At 42.4% G+C, this 20,766-nt stretch overlaps 2 protein-coding genes across 4 annotated transcripts in view; one reads left to right on the plus strand and one right to left on the minus strand.

Annotated features, from left to right (window-relative positions):
- Positions 1-307, minus strand: part of CENPF (centromere protein F) — a 42,514-nt gene extending 42,207 nt beyond the window's left edge. Inside the window, exon 1 of the mRNA XM_040552604.1 lies at positions 274-307. The gene's annotated coding sequence lies outside the window, so the exon portion shown is untranslated. The remainder of the gene's footprint in view (positions 1-273) is intronic.
- A 10,646-nt stretch (positions 308-10,953) lies between these two features.
- The window catches only part of PTPN14 (protein tyrosine phosphatase non-receptor type 14), a 116,311-nt gene continuing 106,498 nt past the window's right edge, over positions 10,954-20,766 (plus strand). For all 3 annotated transcript variants that reach the window (XM_040554224.1, XM_040554223.1, XM_040554222.1), the window contains exon 1: positions 10,954-11,178. The gene's annotated coding sequence lies outside the window, so the exon portion shown is untranslated. The remainder of the gene's footprint in view (positions 11,179-20,766) is intronic.

The raw sequence follows: 20,766 nt of genomic DNA on the forward strand, positions 1-20,766 counted from the left end.
CCCGCCGCTCGCCCAGCACCCACCTGGCGGCGGTTACCTCAGCCCCCCCTCACGCAGGGACCACCAACAGCCGCAGCCCGTCCCAGGCTCCTGACAGCCACACGCCTCTCGGGGCTCGACCCGAGCAAATCCCCTGCCTCCCCCGTGGCCCCCCAGCCCCACCTCACGGCTCGGGGCAGCACCGGCCGGCAGCAGCAGCCGCCCCCGCCCGCTCCGTGACAGAGCCCCCTGTCCCCTGTCGTCTCGCCGCCACCACCCAGCTGCCCTTCGAACCTGCCGCCGCCCCGCCGCCCGTTTGTGATTTCCCCCTACCCCCCGCGCTATCCCCGCCTCCCCGGCAATGGGAGAGCAGCGCCCCGGCCGCCGGCGCTCCGGGTTGGTCGCTTCGGGAGCGTTCAAACGCTGCTGGAGGAGGCGGGGCGGGGGGGCGGTGAGGGCCGGCGGGTAACGGCCGGGGGAAGGCTCGTCAGCGTGAGCTTTCGCTATCCAGCGGGAACCTGTGGTTTGAAAAAGCGTCAAAAAATAAAAAGTATTCCAGCAGTATCCCGATGATAATCGGTTAGCTAGGAATAAAGCCCTACAGAAGCATTATGGAGTGGCTTAGAATCATAGAACCATTAGGGTTGGACAACACCTCCAACACCATCTGGTCCAACTGTCCCCCTACCACCAATGTCACCCCCTAAACCATGTCCCTAAGCACCACGTCCAACCCTTCCTTAAACACCCCCAGGGACGGTGATACCACCACCTCCCTGATTCAGCTGCTGGGGTTTGGTGGCTCTTTGAGGGATGGGAGGTTAAGTCAGCTCGCTGCTGCACTTATTCTGCCCTAAAACAGAATCCTAGAATCATTAGGGTTGGAAAAACCTCCAAAATCGTCTGGTCCAACAAGGGGACAACACAATCCGTGGGGTGCAAATGGTGGCAGGGGAGGTTGTGGGGCTGCAGAGCTGTGAAAGCCTTGGCCTCCGTGCTCCCCACCAGGCCCTGGGCAGGGGGCTTCGGGTTTCGGGACAGCCTTGGTGTAAAACCTATAGCCCCAGAAGGAAGCAACAAGACATCAAACTGATGGAAACGATCCGTCTGAAACACGTCTTGGCAACTGAGGTTTGATAAACAGCAAGCTAGAGAAGTCAGTGATGACATTGAGGCACTCAGATTTATGGCTGCAGGTGCTGCTGAGGGGAGAGGGCAGCGGGCAGAGAGGTAGGAGCTGGTGGAGGAGTGGGAAACTGCACATGAAGTGCTGGCAAGTGGTTTGGGAAGGCCCAGGACCAGTAGGAGCCAAAGGGGATCTTTCACATGGTGGACAGGGAGGAAGGGCATCAGTGAAACCGCTTTGACTTCTAAGACTGGTGGTGTATTTTTCAGAAGGAGAGTAAAAGAGTAGAGACAGCCTTCAGGGTTCTGGCAAGGCACAAAAAATAGCAGCTGATATATACAGAGCTTTTAAGATGCAGTCTGATGAATGCCTGAATATCCAAGATTAAAAAAAGAAACCTGAGCACTGTTGTAAACTTAAAGATGTGTGAAGAGTTGTTCTGAAGCCTGTTCCTAGCAAGGGTCAAAATCATTCTGGGTTTCTGTGGATAATAAATTAGAAAATGAGTTATTTTATATTTGACATCATTTATTTGACAATCCCTGCAATTAATTAACATGAAAGTTAAAAGGACTCATGAAGGGTACAGAAACTTGCTTTTCTTTTGCTGTATAAACCTTATTTTGCACAATAGCTTCGTAAGTATTGTATTGTGTATATTAGTAAATGGAAATAAATGTAAGATACAAAACTACTAGTAAATGTAACATTAAAGTGTAAGATACAAGAGTAAGTCAAATACAATTAGAAATAACTAGTTACGAAGGGTGTTAGTAGCAACCATCAGCTTGCCTAACACTTTTAATTATTTCTATTACTCTCTATTAGCTAGAATTCCTGATATCTTTCTAAGAGCCTCTCAGAATTCTCTGATTTGGAGCACCCCATGATTTTGAGGAGGGAGAGAACTAGTTCAGCCTTGTGAAGTGGCTTTTCTTTGTCCTTGAAATTCCATTCAGATCTTTCCAAATGTTAAAAATCACTGTTTACTTTTCTCACCTGCACTCCTTACTATGATTTCAAGAAAAAGTGAAAATAGCAAGTAGAATACAAAACCCACTAGAGGTTGTATTCATATCCTGCATCTTATGTCAGAGCACACAATGGAGTGAAGAAAGGGAAAGGGAAAGGGAAAAGGGAAAAGGGAAAGGACTTCTCATGAGAAAAACCCACTCTGCTTGGACACTACAAGGAGCAGAAACCAGATAGAGATTTTCCCCATATTCCACCCTGCCAGACTTGGAATCTTTCAGGTAAAGCCTATTTCATGTGTGTCTCCATGTGTGTATATATATATATATTTACATATATGCACACACGCACACTCATCAAAGAGCACCTGAGGAGCTGGAGCATTCCCCTTGACCCAGACAAAGAAAGAAAGAAATGGACCAGGCTCTTCACATCTGACATGGTTGTAATTTCCCAGCTTTCCTGTCAGGCACTAGAGAGGCAAAAGCTCTGCCAGGCTGCCAGTGAAAGAAAAGAAAGACAGATCTTTTCCTTTAGCCTCACCCAAACCCCACCCTGTACTAAGTGATGCTTCTTGCCTCTGGAAAATGAAATTCTCCATCTCTGCCAATGCGCGTAGGTAACTGAGAAGTTAGCAGTTTAGGTGTTAGTACTGGAGTGGCAAGGTTAAGTCTGTACTAATAAACCCCAGCGAGCAACTGTTGTAAAATACAGTGCTTGATTGCTCATATACCCTTGTTTTAATTTTATCCTTCTTCGTATGATTATGTTTCTCAACAGAACCCATACCCTATTCAGTGATCAGAATGAATACAAAGGCACCATTAGGATGCATAGAGAGCCTTAACACCTTTTGTTAACTGTCTGGTTTTAAGCTCTCTGAAAAGGCTGAACTGACCTAAACATTTTTTTTTTACAGTTAATTAAGAAAAACTATAAAATAATTAATTAAATTAATTAAGATAAACCATAGCTTTGTTCACAAAAGGAATGGAGCATTTCTCTAGTGAGAACTACAGCATTTCTTACCTCCTGAGGGAAACTGCTACTGAAGTGCTCGAAGTGACACCAGTGCTAGGGATGGATGTGCTAGTGGCTAAAATACCTACAGCTGCTCTGTTTGGTGATCGCATCATCAGTGTAGCCTACTAAACACCAGTGGGTAGGTTTCCGAGGACTGAAGAGGTGACTGAGGTTACCTGGCTTGTCTGAGGTGACACAGTGAATCACATCCAGGTGCTGGACAGGAACCCATGGGTGCGGCTCCAAGGCAGTTTAAAACACCTCAAGGCGACGTTGCCACATTCCTGCACTCCCTCCTGTTTCCCACCTGCTCCTTTATGATGGCTTTGGTGCTCATCTGAGCTGCTAGGAGGGACGGTTAAACTGGTGAGCGTAATACTAGCCAAGGACCTTTCTGGTAGCATCAGCCTGTATACAGCTTGGGGTTCCGAACTGCTGCACTGTGCGATCGGGTAAGTGCAGCTCAACTGGGTATCCAGCCAAACAGATAGAGCAGGGATATACAGGTGAGAGTGGGCAGGACTGTGGTGACAACTTAGATCAGTCAAAATATTACGTATCAAGACCCTAAATTCCCATGCTTTTATCCCTAACACCTCACATAAATGATATCAAGATTTTTTTTCCCATAGTAAATGCATTCTTCAGAACTTGCGTGTTTTGCAGGGATAATACTATTTTACAGCTTCTGCTTTCATTTAAGTTTCTCTTGCATACTAAGAGCAATTACTCTGAACGATTTTCAACACTGGAAAATATTCTCTGAACTTTGCATAGAATGTAGTATGATTGTGATTTTTTTATAGTCTACAAACTTCTGCAGCAGTGATATCTTCTGAATTTAAAGCTGCTGAGCTGTTACACAGATGAGCACAGATTGTGCTCATTAGCACAAGCAATAGTAAACTTATTTAGCTATATAAATAACTGAAAATGAAGGGGAGTGTTAGTTGTTTAATGTTTGTTACTATATTGGAAGGGTGGAGGAAGAAAGCAAACAGATAAAAGAAATGCTAATTAAAGTGCACGCATACTGTCTTGACCTGAACAACTGTGATTTACAGCTATTGCGATGCTGTTACAGTAGTGAAAAGGTATTTATGCCTTTCCTCCCTGTTCTAAAACCATTCTTTGCAAGAGACTGAATACATCCATTAGCATAACACTTAGAGAACTAATGTGCACGTACATGAAGAAAATGATAAATAATTGCAGCAATTACATTATGATATAACACATCAAGTCCGTATTGTCTAGGGCTTCTAATTACCAGTTACTGAGCTGTAAATAAGATTGGAACTCTTTTTTTTTTTTCTTAATGGTGAATCCCCTCTTTTTATATAATTCTGCTGCCATCTAGAAACGGCAATACCAAGCAAATCTTTCATACTACAGACACTAAACTTAAAAATATATTAATTGTACTATCGAATGGTGCAATGTCTTACAGGCAACTAGTAATCAGGTTTCAGGGGGCATTGGTTAGACAGGATCCTATTTCCTTTATGGCTCACTCCTCCCTGACTTTCATGGCTCCATAAATTGTACCTCCTTTCACCCCTGTTTTTGTTAGGACTGTATTCTTAACTGTACACAGGTACATCTACTCCAAGTATCATTCTGTTCAAGCAAAAGAAAAGTGATTAAGAAAAAACTGCACTATATATAATCTGAAAGGCATTCACCTTTCATAGCCATCTCTGCCTCATTCCATCTTTAACCCTCACTTGTCTTTTTCTTCAGTGAGGCACATGGAAATTATATGCTGACATGTACATTACCTCTTTCTCTTGTTGGGACTCTCTAGATCAGTTTTTCTTTGGTTAATCTTCAGTAATTTCCTCTCTTTAACCTCTTTAACTCTTTTCTTCACTTTTTTTTGTTCCAATTTCCTATTTCTGTTTTCCGTAAAGGCAACTCTCACCATGATATGTGGCTCTCATCTGCCAGGTTGCCTTCAAAAGTCTGAGTTTCCCTTCTTCACTGACTCTTCTGTTCTCTCGAGTTCTTGATCATTTGTCATGGCTGTCCTTGCTGTGTCTAATCTCCGTTTGAACATCCTGTTCCCATGAACTACCTACATTAAAGCCTTGAGCCTATACTCTGTTTCTCTTTTTTTATGGCCTATACATATGTGTGTATATATATATATAAAACCTTTATTTTAATATACATATAAAAGTTTTGTATTACTTTTATGTAGCTATTATCTGAAAATCTGTACTTGCTTTCTATTGTGTTTATCTACTGCTCCAATCTTTTATCAGTGAAACAATTAAGAATGTCACTTTACAGAGTTCATGACAAACTAACCAAAGCAGTTCTTAGCCTCTGCCTATCTTAATGCTGTCTCCAAAATCTTCCAATGTTTTCCTGTTAAAAGGTTGACGAGATAAGACAAAAGTATGCCATTATCTTACACGCATCTTAACCACCTCAGCATTACTTCTGCCATTTTTGCAGGCAAGTTCTAGGGTGACTGAAAACTCGCTCAGCTAATTGCAGTGGGAAACCCATCTCAAACAACCATAGTCCATGAACCACATGCAGTAGTGATCCAATAGAATAAATAAATATGCAAGGAGAAGATGACAGCGTGTTACATTTCAATGACTTCAGTTATCAGTTGATCTCCTTACCTCTTCCAAGTCTAAATTTCAACAGTTTTACTGGTATTTCTCATGTCATTTTTGTATTAATTCTTTACAGGAAAATGTTTGTGTGAGTTTTAAATTTTTCCAAGGTATAGAATGTATCATGAAATGATAACATAGAAAATAATCTTATATGCACCTCTCAACACTCTAAAATTACTCTGACAGGAAACTTTTTCTGAGTTTCAACCAAAAGTGAGAATGAGTATTAGGGCTTTGTCAGAAACAATACATAGTATTTAAAAAGCTGAAGTACACATAGCTGAAGCATTATTCTTTAACAGAGCTCTTTGCTGTTGATTTCAGAAAGTCTTAAAATTCAGAGTTTTACAGTACTCTCATATACAAGCATGATCTTGTGTCCATTTCACAGAGATAGCAAACATTAATGGCTCAATTAAAGTTACACAAGTTTGTGACAGTCCCAAAAACAGACTTACGATTATGACATTAGCTCTTTGCTTTCTCAAGAAACCATTTATCCTGGAGTGGCAATTAAATATTTTCAAACCTGGGTGCCCGCAATCAGACATCCAAATCCATGCCGAGACATAAATAAAGATTATGATTATCAGAAGTGAGCAGCAGGTAAAATATCTACAAATCAGTTGCGTATGCTGACTTCTAGGCATGCTGCTAAGTCCCATGGACTTACAAAAGAGCTGAAGCTACACATCTGTGATAAATTACATTGAAGAACTGGGTCCTAAAGCTATAAGCTAATAATTTTTGATAGGCAATTGATTGCTTTTATTTATACCTGCTGTAGACTTGCTCTCCCGCCATTCAGGCAGATGTTATACGCACGTATAGAGTGTATTACATAACAGAGCAGGAAATTATGCACTTAGGTTTATCATAATAATCCTAAATTAGTTAAATGATCTTCTGTTAAAAGCTAGTCATTTTATTTTATTTGACTTTATTTTTTCCTCAGGAGACCACCATTCTCAGAAATCTTAATGGCCTAATGGCCATTGTAAATGATACATCTAAAAGTACTCAAATTGCTAAGCTGTGAAAATGGAAAAAAATGTCACTCATTCTGTCCTAAAAATTAGACTGTTTTACCTTGGAGAGCAGAAACAGATGCATAGAGAGGTACATTGCTTATGTCAATCCCATTTGGAGTGCTTACAACCATGGAATCGAAAGTTCATTATTTCACTGACAAATGCTAAAAGTTTTTAATTTTACAACTCTTACTGAAGAGCTAAAAACAGGCACAGGTATTCAGTAAGTCCTCAGGCAGACTATAAGCAAATTAGAATATTCAACACAGCATAGTTTATTTGCACAGATAATCAACCAAGACTTTTTCTGGTCTACAAAACTGGGTGCTGGCTTGCTTGTGATAAGCTGTAGAGTACTACAACATGTTAGCTCATGCTTGGTGGCAACAGGTTTGTTTTCCAAGATTGCGTAATCCAAATTCCTTTTCTAAGAGATGACTTTGAGAAGCTCTATTAAATGGAATAATTAATGAGAGCAGAGAATACTAGAGAAGTAAACTTTTTTTTTTCCTTGAGGTAAGCTTAAAACATTAAAAGTATCAGTTTATAAAAGAACAAATATGATTTTAGGAATGGGAATTTATACTCGTGCACTAAGTGTCTGCTTATGTTACAATCAGGTCAGTGTACCCAGCTGTTTGTTGCACATGACAGAGATTTTAGGAACACAGTTAGGGTCACATTTACAATACAAATTGGGAATGTGTTGCAACTGCATTCTTTGATTTGATTGTAATGTAGATGACTGTAGGGCTAATTAAACATCATCTACTGTTCACAGGAGAAACCACCAGCTGTTGCTTAAGCACAGTTTAAAGACAGTTTTATACAAAACAGGTTATGACATGGTTTCACCAACCAACAAGGACTGAGATTTTTCCATGTTATAACAAGACTCAAGAATTGCTCTAGCCTCAGTTTAAACACATTCAAAATATGTTTAATACAGGTCTTGCTAGCAAGGTGCTAAGACACTTCAAATTGAATTGCACATGACTCTTCAGATAACACTGACGTTATAAAAGCATACTGTATTTTGACCCACATAAAATCAATTTTTCTCTGCTGATAGTTAACCATTTGGTCAAGCTGAATGGTGCTGGGCTAAGAATTTTCAGAAGGGTTTTGAGACAACATTCAAGCCTGTCAAATCCATTATTTGGACTTTTTTTTTTTTTAAGTAATGTCTATCTCCTATAGAGTGCTTTCATCTGCAAATCAAAACACACTTTCTTAAGATCACTATCATTAACTCAATTTTCAGAGAAGAAAACTACGGTACAGGGATGTGCTGCTACATGCCCAATATCTCACAGAAGACTAGTAGCTAAGGTAGCTGAGGTGCAGTCCTGTGTCAATATTTTTTTCCCCATCTACTCTACCATTCCATAGAGCATCTTAGTATAATAATCCCAATGAAGCTGTAGGAGGAACCAATACAAAAATTAACTTACACCAGGGCAGAGGCAATGTTTTGGAGGTAAATTCCATAAATCATAGTAAGTCAATAGTCTCTAAATATTATTTAGAATTGTCACCTTTTCAGCAAATAATAATAATAATCATAATAATAATGCTGTAACATGATTCCCTAGTGGCATAAGAAGACAATACATAATCCAGCCTACAGATGACTGATAGAAGATTAACCTGTCAGTTTTCTGGACAAATTTGAACAAGCATAGAGGTTTGGAACCAGTTGAATGATTTGTATCATTTTAACATGACATTCCTGAAGCAGCATGAGAAACACCTAAATAAGTTTTCGTATTTTATGAAGCCACTCTGTTTTAACCAGAGTCATATGTTCCTAGCAGCTCTTGGAAAACAAAGATATACTTAAAGGTTCAAGGTATCAACAGTCCTGGAAAGGGACAGTAGCACCAACATAATAAACTTCCTTATAGAAGATTCTATGCAGTAACTGACTATGATGTCTGTGAAATTCTGTATTTCTAAAGCACCTACTGCTACAGTCTGAGAGTTTCATATAGACATTAATCATTGCGTTAAGTACTCTCATGAAAAAAGTAATTGTCTTCAGTATTCCGAGTTTCAGAAGCTTCTCTTGGTTGCTAACTTTGAAACACATTTCATTTTGTAGAGTCTGTTGAGCTGACCTTTTAGTAAAAGCTCTTGCTGACAAATAATGTGTATTTATTTTGGCTGTTTTTATTTATTCTAGGGAACTGCACTGCTGATAGCTGATACATAAAATCTCCTCTCCAGAACTTTCACCTGTCAGGACGTTTATGCTTCTTCTAACATTATTTACAGTGAAGGTAACTAAATAAGTTTTCTTCAAATGCAGGGAGACCTGTGAAAGTAAAAGTGACTGGCTGCTAAACCACAAGTTCAGCTGGAAGACTTCAGGCAGCCAGCACACCACGTTGAGGCATAGCTGCAAAAGTCAATCTTTACCGTCTTAAAAGACAAAGACCTTATACCTCCCACAGTGTGGGGAAAGCCTGAAAGGAGCCTAACAAGTTCAGCCTTAGTTTTGAAGCATGCTACCCTCTCATGCAACCTTCCACTCACTAGGAAGAAGCCGTTTACTGGCACAAAGTTGAACCGCAAAAAATTCAGAGCACAGCAGCTCTATGCTCCATCTTATCATCTCATTCTGACACCTGATGTTGCTTCCAGATTGCTACTCATAGTTCTGTATCTATATGTGGTCAGGTATAATTCAAGCTGAAATCTTAAATGTGTCACTTCTCAGTGCCTCAGTGTAGCCGTACGTAAAATGGGGATAATTACTTCATTAAGGTGTGGTGTTTGTAAAATGTTTGAGAGTCTTAGATGAAAAGGACTTTCCTTGCAAAATGTAATTATAATAATATTATGCCAGAGGTAAGGCATAGGCCTGTGATTCCACATACGGTATTTAAATACAATTACTTATCTATCAAAATCAAGAATCTGTGCTATTTCTCCCTCTTTCAGCTCCTGATCCTCTTACCATTATTAATCCAAGTGAGCCGGACTCCAATGAATCTGCTCACATATTGCTTATGTGTACAAGTAGCAGAAATACACAGAACTCAGAAGGAGCATCATTCCTCGTTTATCGCTATTTTTCATAGATTTCACATTTGTAAAAGTTTTCAAGTTCTGTTGTCACAGTTTTAGCGTGCCTGCATTTGACATTTCTACAGGTGCCTGCTGGTAACAGTATTCCTATATGCTTTCAGGTATATGAATAATTTTACGTAAATGTAATGTAACACAAAAGTAATTGCAAATTGGCCACCAGCGATGACAAGCAAGAGTGTGTGCGCATCGTTTCCAATAATCACACCACTCAAGCCCACTGCACTCCATTCAACGCCTCCAGGTAGCCCCAACCTTTGTGAGGGCACTGCTTGCTTCCCTAGCCCCATGTGCTCTGCCCCTTGGTGCGCTCTCTCGAAGCAGGCGTTGGGAAGCCTTGACCGTGTTGGGAAGCCTTGACCGTGTTGGGAACTCTTGATCATGTTGGGAGGCCGTGCCTGTGTCAGGAGGCCATACCCACTTTGGGAGGCGATGCCCACTCCGGGAGGCCATGCCCGTGTCTGCCAAGCACCGGGGCACCCTTCCTGCTTCAAAGCAGCACCATGTTTTACCCACCCCGCGCCCCAGCACGGCACGATGACCCCACAGCGGCCTCTCTCCCTGCTCTGCGGGGAGCCACAGGCGAGGGAGGCTCGGCGGAGCGAGCTCCGCGGGGAGCAGCCGCCGTGTGCCCAAGGCGAGGCTGCCGGAGATGCGCAGCCAGCTGCCCGGGGGCGGACAGGAGCTTCGAGGGCTCGTCCCGGCCGGTCCCTGCCGGCCCGGGGAGGCGGAGAAGGGGCGGGGAGGCGCCGCGGGCCGGCCCCAAACCCTCAGCGCTGTCCGCGCCCGGGGAGGGCTGCTCGGGGCAGCCGCCCCCATTGGCAGCGGCGTGCGCCCTCCTCTTCCTCCCTCCTCTTCCCTCCTCCGGGGGGGCTTCAGCCCTCCTCTTTCCTAAAGGGAGGGTGGGGAGAGTGTTTAAAAAAAAAAAAAAAAAAAAAAGAAATCCCAAGTCGTGTCCCCGACGTCTCAGCGGCCGCCCCACATTCCTGGCATTCCTGCGCCGTGACTCCCCGCACCGCGCCGCCCCGGCCCCGGCCCTGGCCCCGCCGCCTCCGGCTCGCCCCCGCGGGCCGCCCGTCCCCGCCCTGCCGCCTGCCTCCTTCCCTCCTTCCCTGCCTCCTTCCCTGCCTCCCTGCCCGCCTCCCTCCGTCCCGCACCCCGCGGGCGGCAGCAGGAGCTCCGGGCGCCGCCGCCCCGCCGAAGTTCCCCGCCGTGGCCGGGCCGGGGCGGCGGGAGCGGCTCTCCCTCCCCAGCGCCCCGGGGAGCGGCCTCGCCGCTGCTCCCCGCCCGCAGCCGCAGAGCCGGAGCCGCCCAGCAGGTAAGGAGCCGAGGGCTCGGGGCTCAGCGCCGCCTCGGGAGCGGCCCGGCTCGGCGGCAGGGCTCGGGGGGCAGCGACCAACGCAGCCGGGCTCGGCCGGGGGGCGCCCGGCGGCTCGGCGGTGCGCTGTGCCCGCCGCTCCCCCCTCGCCGTCCCGCCGCGGCCTTTGTTGCTCGGGGGGTCCCGGAGCACGGTCCAGGCGCTTTCAGCCCCCCCTTTTTTTGTGTCCGGCCGCCGTGGCGAGCATCCGTCCCTCCAGCCGGCTGTGCCCGCAGCGGGGTGCGAGCAAGAGGCGGCCGGCAGGGCTGCGGTTCAACGCGCTGTCGCCCAGAAAGTTTTCTGGGGGTTTTGGCACCTAGCCTGGTGCCGTAGTTGGAAGGCATACTTCTACCTGAAGCTGCTTCTTTATTTATTTTTTTGCCTGCTAAATCTCTCTGTAGATAATCACTGCTGGCTTGGGTTATTGAAGAAATGCTGTTAGGTGGTGGAGCCCCTCGGAGTTTGGGGAATATGCCTCTAAAATGGCTCCCCCCTATCAGAAGCTGCCACCTGCCAACCTCTGTATCACGAGGGGTTTTTCTGGGGGGAGACAGCCCTGATGGGGCCACTCGTCCGTCCAGGGGTGTCGTGGCATGCAGGTGACACAGCCCTCGTGCTTCCCTTTGGGGGTCCGTATCTGACATCCAGCCCTCATTACGGAGCACAGCATAAAGCATGTGTTGATGTTATAGGAATGTAAGTAAGCTGTAGGCCCTGTTCTGCTGTTGGCAGGGCTTTCTTCAACTCCTCTTGGTTTCTTCGGGAGGCTGTGCCAGAGCTGCTTACAGGCAGAGGGCACTTGTGTGTATCTAATGGGTTGTGATACAAAAGTCGGGAGCTCTGCGAAACTTAGGACTCAAAGAACGGCCCGCCAGCTAACAGGCGTTCCCCAAAATCTCTGGCAGAGACTTTCCACCGTGGCATTCGTGTACGACAAGCTTGAAAGCAGGACTGGCAGCGTGCAGTCTCGGAGGATGCAGTGGTGCAGACCAAGGCCAGGGGGAGGGCTGCAGGGCTGATCTGTGAGCAAATTGAGGTTTTGTGTCTGCTTTGGACAAACAGTTTTAAGCAGGCCTTTTATATGCTTCTGTAATAGGAGCAGTGTTGTTCGTGGGGGTTAATTAGCAATCAGTGTTAATGCTAATGCCTGACTGCTCTCCTGGTCATTCTTGTCCAGCAGAAGCCTGTGAGTCAGTTATCACAACATAGGCACGGAATGGCTTTCTATGAAATAAATCTGCTCTTGCACACTTAGAAAATTGTCTTGGCCACTGGTGGCTCCTCTAATCTTGAATAAAGTATTTATTATTAAAAAGAAAAAAAAAAGTTACATACTTCTGGTAACTGTGCTGTTTGCTTTTTCTCTGTTTGCTTGCTACCACTACAGCCAAAGGGCCTGCTCATCATTCTCTTTCCTCTCGTATCCAATGAGGCTGTGTTTGATTAAATGTTACTCAAGTAGCTCATTTTAATTCGGATTTGATTTTAGCATAGGCGTGTGCGGTGCGAGAAGTGAACTTTAACAGCAGCTCCTCAGCTGGAAGCAAGTCCTTCCCTGTTCCAAGGGTTAGCCAACTGAGGGGGGGTTATAAACTGCTGGTGATGTGCAAATCGTACTAAGTTCTCAGGAGATGTTGCTGCTCAGTGGCTTATAGGTCTGTCTTAGTCCTGCAAAGACTCACCCGTGTGCTTAAATTCATCTTCACAAATACAGCTTTTGAAACCGTGGAATTTCTTTTATATATGTAATGATAAACATGTATGCAAGTCTTTGCAGGAGCTAGGCTATAATATTTAGTATGTAATATATTTGTGTATGTGTATCCAGCTCAATTACAAGGAGACTTTGATAAAGGCTTAATTTTTATGCAGAGCAGGTGCCGTAAAAGTCTTTTTCATGTCCAAGTCCACCACAAGCGCAGCGCGCCTTGGCCTGTTGTCCTTTGTGGAATTCCACAAGAGCGGATTGGTAACGCGCTGTGCCACTGTAGATGTTGCTCCTCCTGCAAGGAATCTGCATAAAATTCTCTGAAATTTTGTCTGAAAAGTGAGTGCAGTCTGTCCTGCAGGGTGCCCAGCTTCTGCTCAGGGCTCCTACACACCCTTCTGGTTTGTGTGCAGTGAGCTTGGAACTGACGAGGTGACGTACAAGATGACATCTCGCATGCTCTGCTGGGATGAGGCTCCTCGCAAATGTCGGAATAGGCCTTGGAGCAGGAGCTCTTCCCCTGTCGTCTTTCTTTTGGCAAGAGGAGTGGGGAGGACTCTGGAGTCTGAAAGGACTGAGTTGAATGTTCAAGTGTTGGAAAGTTGATGTTCGGTGCTTGATGGGACTTTAGTTGACTCAGTCTTCATCCCTTTCATGAAATAGTGGAAGTTGATTTAGACAGGTTTATAATACATCTTTACTTTTGGTTTGTGCACATTATCAGGATGCTTGCTTTCTTTTTTTTTTTCCTGTCTCTTGGTGGCATTTGGTTTGACAGCCCATTCTTCATAGAGAACTTACTTTTTCTTCTGTGAACCCATCCAATGGTTTTGTAGTGATAAGCAACCAGAACACAACATTGAAGCTTGTTGAAATTTTTAAAGCCAAAAGATGTAATAGGGTACAGCTTTTCACAAATAAGAAGAACTTGTCAAAATGGTTGAAATTATTAATTTTTACATAAAAATCAGATTGGGCTTTCCTTGTTAAACCTATACCCATCATCCTTTTCTTCTGCTTGTACCTCTGAAGGTTTATGTAAACCTTTAGGTAATTTTAATCTGCTTATTCATGGCTTGTGCTTTGGTATGTAAGAAATAAAGGAATCAATAAAAACAATACTTTTAAGGTAGCATGGTTGAGAAATTTTTCTTTTGAATTGATGAGTATGATTGCCACTAAATCTGTTGCTGTTTTTTATTTGTTAACATATAATTGAACATTTTAAAAACATTTTATGAATTCAAGGATGGCTTTGTGTGAAGGATCAAGGATTAGGAGCACTTAATTTCTTTATCTTCAACTTTCAGTGCATACCATCATGGAATTTAGCCTAGTCTTAGGGAACTACCAAAATGAGATGGTGGTCAAATGAAAGTAATGTGACTATGCAAATGCAATGTCTTCTGAGCAATATCGATTGGTATTTTTGGCTTTAGATGCAGAGGAAAGTAAATAAGGCTTCAAGAATGCTCTTCAAAGCGTTTCTCAAGGTCAGACTTATCAATGCTAGAAGTGCCACCTGGAATTAAGGGTGCAAGACTATGATGCAGCACAAAGTATGTGAAAGAAGCATGCATATTTGTTTTAAAATACGTTTTCTGCTATCATTGCTATCATAATAAGCAGTTGTACATGTTATAATCAACTATAAATGAACAGCTTCTCAAAAAAACTAGGAAGATACAACCTAAGAGACTACAAACTTAGTTTTAATTAAGCATGAATTTAACTGATACTGAGAAGGATTTCTAAACAAAGGATTTTTCTTGAGGGAGAAGATGTGTGGAATGTTGAATGGGTGATATCCAGGAGAAAACACTGTCCTACAACCCCGATGTGATGTTTTGTAGTGTGGGGCATTCTTGTGTTTTGCTAATGTAAGGAGTTTAGATACCAAGCTTTGCTCAACACCATGCAAGACTTTTTGAAGTTGCAACTCTGCTTCCTAGTTCTCAAAGAATGTACTTTTCCTGTTTATTTCACCGGTACCTAGCTGAAATGATCTCCTTTATGACTAAGAATACCTTTTCTTTTTTTTTTTTGTCAGTAAACCTTAAATTACCATGTGATGTAGAAACAACTCTCTGAAAAGAGGGTGGTGAACATGTATGTTGGTGATCTAATAAACTAGATGAATGATGGTGTGCCAAAACTTGCTAATGATGCAAAAGTATTTGGATTAGGCAAGATTGAAGAAGACTGGAAAGGGAATCCAAGAAAGCTGGGTAAAAGGGAAGCACAGCAGATGATGTTGATAAATTCAAGAATATGCATGTTGGAGGTAATAATCAAGTTACTTGTTCATGTTACTGGATTGTAAATTAACTATATATTAAGGTGGGGAGAAAGACTTCAACAGTATTTTATTTGAACCTGTGCACCTCCTTAATGCTTAGCATCAGGCAGAAAAAAACGACCGCAGTTGTTGTGAAATGCTGCGTTAATAATGCAAAGGAGATTATTAAACCAGTGTTCAAATTCAGCTGGAATACTGAATTCATGATCTCCTATCAAAGAAAAGAGATTGAAAAATATTCATATGAAGTTGAACTGAAAATATGAGTGTAGCTTTGTGTCAATGGTACCACTTAGAGGAGGTAGGATATATATGTGCAAAATAAATATTTGATATTAATAAGCGATAATTACCCTTTGGTACAATGCATTGACTAGGTATAGGGTGTAGTTTGAAAGGCAGCATATATAATACAGGTAAATCGTTATTTTTTTAATACAAATAATGGTAATACTTATTGTTGAAGGAGAACATATAAACCAACAGCCTAGTAGGATTAAAAAAGAAAAATGAACTCTTTGTAGGGATGGGAGGAACAGCTACAGCTACAGCTGAAGGGATGTTAACTATGGTGCTCCAGGGCATAAATCAACCATTATCTGACAGGGATTAAGAAATTTCCCTTAGGACAGATCATGCTACAAGTGTCTGGTGTGATGTTTCTTATGTCTTCTGGAGACGTGGGTAAGCTGCTGCTAGGAACAGGGTAGCGGGCTGGTGATCTGGCCCACTGTAAGGATTTCTGTGCTCCACTGTGGTGGTTCTAGTTAATGGCAATGCAGGTGGAATTGAAATACTGTACTTTTGTATATGATCAGGCTTCACAGAAAGTTTGTTTGGGACTTAAAATCTTTCACAGAAATGAAGCGTGGTGATGTTTTAATGTGTTGAGGCATGCTCTGCTGTGGCTGTGGCTGTTTTAGGGAAGAACAGAAATGGCAGTCAGGCTTCATTTGAGAAGCACTGGTATTAGTTACTAGTCAATTCAGTTATATGATGATCAGCGATTTCTAGTATGTGCTTTAATGGACAAAGAAGACTTTCCAATTTGTGTACTTATTGCAAATATTTCTAAATTCTTCAACTGAATGATAGTCATCTGTCTGACTGTGACAAACACTGGGACCAGTTTTGGAAGGTAGCTAGGTCTTGTTAACTCAGTGAGTGGGCCTTTCAAAGAAAATATTGTCAAATGGTAGTGTACCGACTGCCATGGAATTCTTGTACATCTATAGGCTGCAAATGTTACTCGTGCAGAAGAGAAAGTGGGAAAAAAATTAGTAACAGGCAGTGTGACCCATCTAAAAATCAACACTCATGCAGGCAGATTAGTGTCTGTGTGGTGTAACATGGGTAAGCTTTGTCTACAGAAATTTCAGAAAACTACACTGTAACTCGAAGGATAAAACCCATGGTTTTCTGCAACTTTTAGGTGACCTGACCAACCAGGATGAGCTGCCTTGCTGGCTGTCTGGCAGCTCTCTACAAAATACTATGAACTGATTTTCTGACTTCCCCATTGAAATGGCCCAAGCTACTTTGGTGATGGCCTTGTGCTGCCTTTCTGAACTTGGAAAACAAGGTGAATGGAAATAGCTTGTGAAGGTACAAGAAAGCGATGTCCTCCTTTGGGACTCCATCAGTTCAAGGTGTAGCTACCCAGTGGACACTGGTTGGGCCTTCACCCAGGCTCAGTTGGAGAGCTCCATGTAGGAGAAGTGTGAGGTTACCAGTAGTTGCTTTAACTTGCATTTGTGCAATTCTGTCGTGTTTTTACAACTGAGAAAATAGTTTGCATTCCTCGGGTGTTTTAGATTAGCTCTTATCATGGAACTCCCTCTTTTGAGAGGAGGCATTCACTACCTTGTAGATAAAATGCCTTTGGCTTTTTATTGATGATGATAATTGAGCTAGGTTTTTGGACAAGCCTGGGCAAAATCAGGAGGCTTTGCCCATCAGAGATTCAACTCACAGGAGCCTCATCCCGTGTTTGACATATACCACTACATGGCATTTTCATCAAGACCCCTTCCCTCAGTGCTTTCATTTATTCTTTCAGTGCAAAACTGTATCCCACTTGTAGTGGAAACTCTGCAATTTCTGCATATGTGATATGCAGCACTTACCTCAGATCCTTTAAAGGTGCGGCAATGTGTAAAGGAATTTCTACACAAACCTTTGGGCCTGTTGTTCACCAGGATGGAGGGAGAGAAGAAAGAAAAGTAATACATTCACTGGCCTAACTTATCATATGTTGAAGTTCAGCAAATTTTCTGATGCCTTCAGTGGGAGCAGGCCTTGAAAGTCCTGCCCCAAATATATAAAAGAGAGATTTCTGAGAAAATCTGCATTCTCCCTTCAGAGTTTTCCAAAATGCTTGGTTTGAGCAGAACTGCCACAGGAGGAAGAATTCAGATGAGCAACTGATAAGAGTTTATTTCAAAGGTCCTGGAAAGTGGGCATCTGAAATGATAGTAACTATTATTATTATTTTTTTCTTTCTTTCCTGGTTGGCATACTTTAAAGGGAGTTAGAGCTACAAGGTTGGATGGATGTCTGTCTGTATTCTTCATAGTGTTGTGAAGATTCAGTCTGTTTAGAAAAATGCTTTGGTCACTTTACCAGGAAAGAAGTTGGCTGCTAACTTAAGGGGATGGCTGATGCAGTCTTTTGCTGGTAGACAGGAATATTAGCAGAGCTTCAGAGCTCTGATAGTTTTAAACTGGAGAGTAGACAGGGCAAGTTTCTGCTTACAAAATAAATGTCTCATGTAGACATATTTGAGTGTAGGTCCTGTGATTCCTTGCAACTTTGCAAAGATTGTTGTGGGAATCTGTGATAGCAGAGAAAGCTAAATCACAGTATTGATACTTATGTGCTGCTGCTTCCCACTTTGTTGTGGTTCTTTCTGAGAACAGAGAAGAGCAGTGACAGAGTTGTCTTGCAAGTTTTCTTCCATGTGTCCATGTTTCCCCGGGTAGCTTGCTGCCCTAAAATGCATTTGTGCATAGTTTGAAATTTATGAACTGGAGAAAAAAAAAAGGAAAGAAAAAGAACTGAAGTATTGCAGGATAGCATTATTGAGACAGGTTAGCATTCAGCACCCACGTATTACATATGTTCATTGCGAGTGGTTTCTCTTTTTTGTAAATTACCTTTCTTTCTGACAAGCAGAAAATAAAAACTACCATTTCATGTGAAAAGTTAACTTTGTCTGGTACATATCTTAGTTTTTTAATGTGTTTTAATGTTTCATACTACTTGATGTTATCTAGAGAAAAGTGTTTGTCTACAATACTGTATATGAAGAGTTAGATTTCAACTAAGAATTAACATTTTAAAATTTCTTCCTGCGTTATAGAATATGCGAGGAGTGTTACAAATGGCAAAAGACATAATATCTGCCTTGAATTATTACCTGAAGAGGAGAAAAAATGGTGTGCTTCAATAGACAAATAGTGTGTTGGGGGAGCCAGCACATATCTCAGGATTTTGGTTTCCTTGGTCATAGCTTGCCATCCTCTCTAGCTGGTTCATTTCTTAGATTTTTACCGTGTTTCTGTATTTCATTGGTAAATTGTCATAAATGGGCATTTAAATCAGCAGATTTAGGAATACACGTTTCCTGCAAATTTAAAACTCAATAATTAGGAGACTGTTTTTTTAAAAAGAGAATTACTGATTGCACCGCAGAACCTGACCTTCTGAAGTGATGAACGTTTCCCTGGGGCCAGAAAGGCAGGGGGTGCCTCAAAGGAGAACGTAGCAGCTTGGAGCAGGAGAGCCTCTCTACTTGTGATATGCGAGTTTTGCACTTCTTAGTCTTGCTTCTTGGTCTCTGTTGCCGGTGTAGCAGCCTAAAACCATTACTCATGGAACAACTCCTTGCTTTTGTAGGGGATGTTTGTGTGCGACTCTTCACCGCTGAAAGGGTAAATGGTTGGTCTGGGTAGGGTTTGCTTTCAGAAGACATGAAACCTTGCCTAATGATGTCCCAGTTGTTTCTTCTGATGCACAAATGGGTTTATACAAAGAGATTGATATATTCTTACAGTTTTCCTAGAACCTGACTTAGGTATGAAGCTTGTTACCCATGTACTAATTAATCTGTCAAAATGTCTAAAAAGGGCTGGGTATGCTTAGGAAACAGTTAGGCATTTCACTACGTTAAGTCAGCAGTGTCAGCTTCTGTTGATGCTATGTAAGGTTTCTTTCCTACTTAAGTATTTACACCTAGTGTTACAATACAAGTTTGTTCGTACGGAGCTGTACTTTCATGTTAGCCTTTTGTGTTTAGTGTAGTTGACAAGTACTGCTAACTCTCTGCATGGTGCTGCGAAATTTTGCACTTCTTTCCACCCCCTCCAGAGTACTACATTGAAATATTCATGAGTGGCAAGACTCTGAGCTTGCCTGAGCTTACTTCATACAGTAAGTTCCATGCAAATAAATTGTTATATGAACGGGGTATTCAGCTTACTTCAGAAAACACCATCCACTGTTAAATTCCTCTGAATTTTGCTTTCTTTATGCTTACATTAGTGTTGACTTATGATGTTGGTTTTTTTTTAGCCTTGGATGGAAGCAGAACAAATATACTTCCTAGTCTCTTCATGTTGTATGTTTCAGTCAAACAGAGCAAGGAAGGCTGTGACAGTGACAGCAAAGGAAACCCTCAATTATTTAGGTAGTTTCTTAGAATGGAAAAATGGGGTGGGGGATGGTTGTCTTGAAAAGGCTGCTCACCACAGCCTGAGAGCGCTGTGGTCACAGTTTTGAGAATGTAATGTGTGTTAATTTTGTTGAGTGCCTTTAAGAGAAGTTAAAATAGGGGAATGAAAATAAAATAGTATTTAAAACTTCAGTGTTGAAAAAGACTCTTCTTTGGTAATAGAATGATTGTATGAGATTAAGACAGAATCTAAACTGTTTACCAGGAAAAACTTCCTGATAGTGAGCCGTATGATTTATTATATTAATTTCTCAAGAATACTAAGTACTTTGCTGTGGGGACAATCTTAAAATAATGCTAGACAGTCCACTGGAGCATTTGATGAAAGATTTAAGTCTGTGAGAAAAAATGTACAGTGCTCTGGCTTTGTGATCATAGAGTCACAGAATGCTCTCAATGAGTTCTTCTCCCAGCCTGTGCTCATGGCTGGGATTGCCCTGACCCAGGTGCAGCACCTTGCACTTGGATAACTACGTTATTTTGCTGGCATGCATGGCTATCTTCGTGTGCAGAGGTCAAAGCTAAAGGAATTTGACCAGCCTAACAAACCGACAGTGCTGGATGTCAAGTGCTCACTGCAGTGTAAGGGACTGTGCAAAGCGCCAAACAGCAAAGAATCTGTTCTGAATAATGTCGTCGAGGTCTGATGTTTGAAGTCTTTATGTAGCAAACCTTCACCTGTTAGGAAAAGAGATTGAAGAGAGATTGAAGCTTTTTTGTTTTATTTTGTTTTAAACACAATATCTCTCTTACCCCATCATGGTAGGGAAATACAGGAAGATTTATAACATGACTCAGAAGCTGTAGTTC

Source organism: Cygnus olor, chromosome 3 (genome assembly GCF_009769625.2).
Source record: "Cygnus olor isolate bCygOlo1 chromosome 3, bCygOlo1.pri.v2, whole genome shotgun sequence".
NCBI classification, from domain to species: domain Eukaryota; kingdom Metazoa; phylum Chordata; class Aves; order Anseriformes; family Anatidae; genus Cygnus; species Cygnus olor.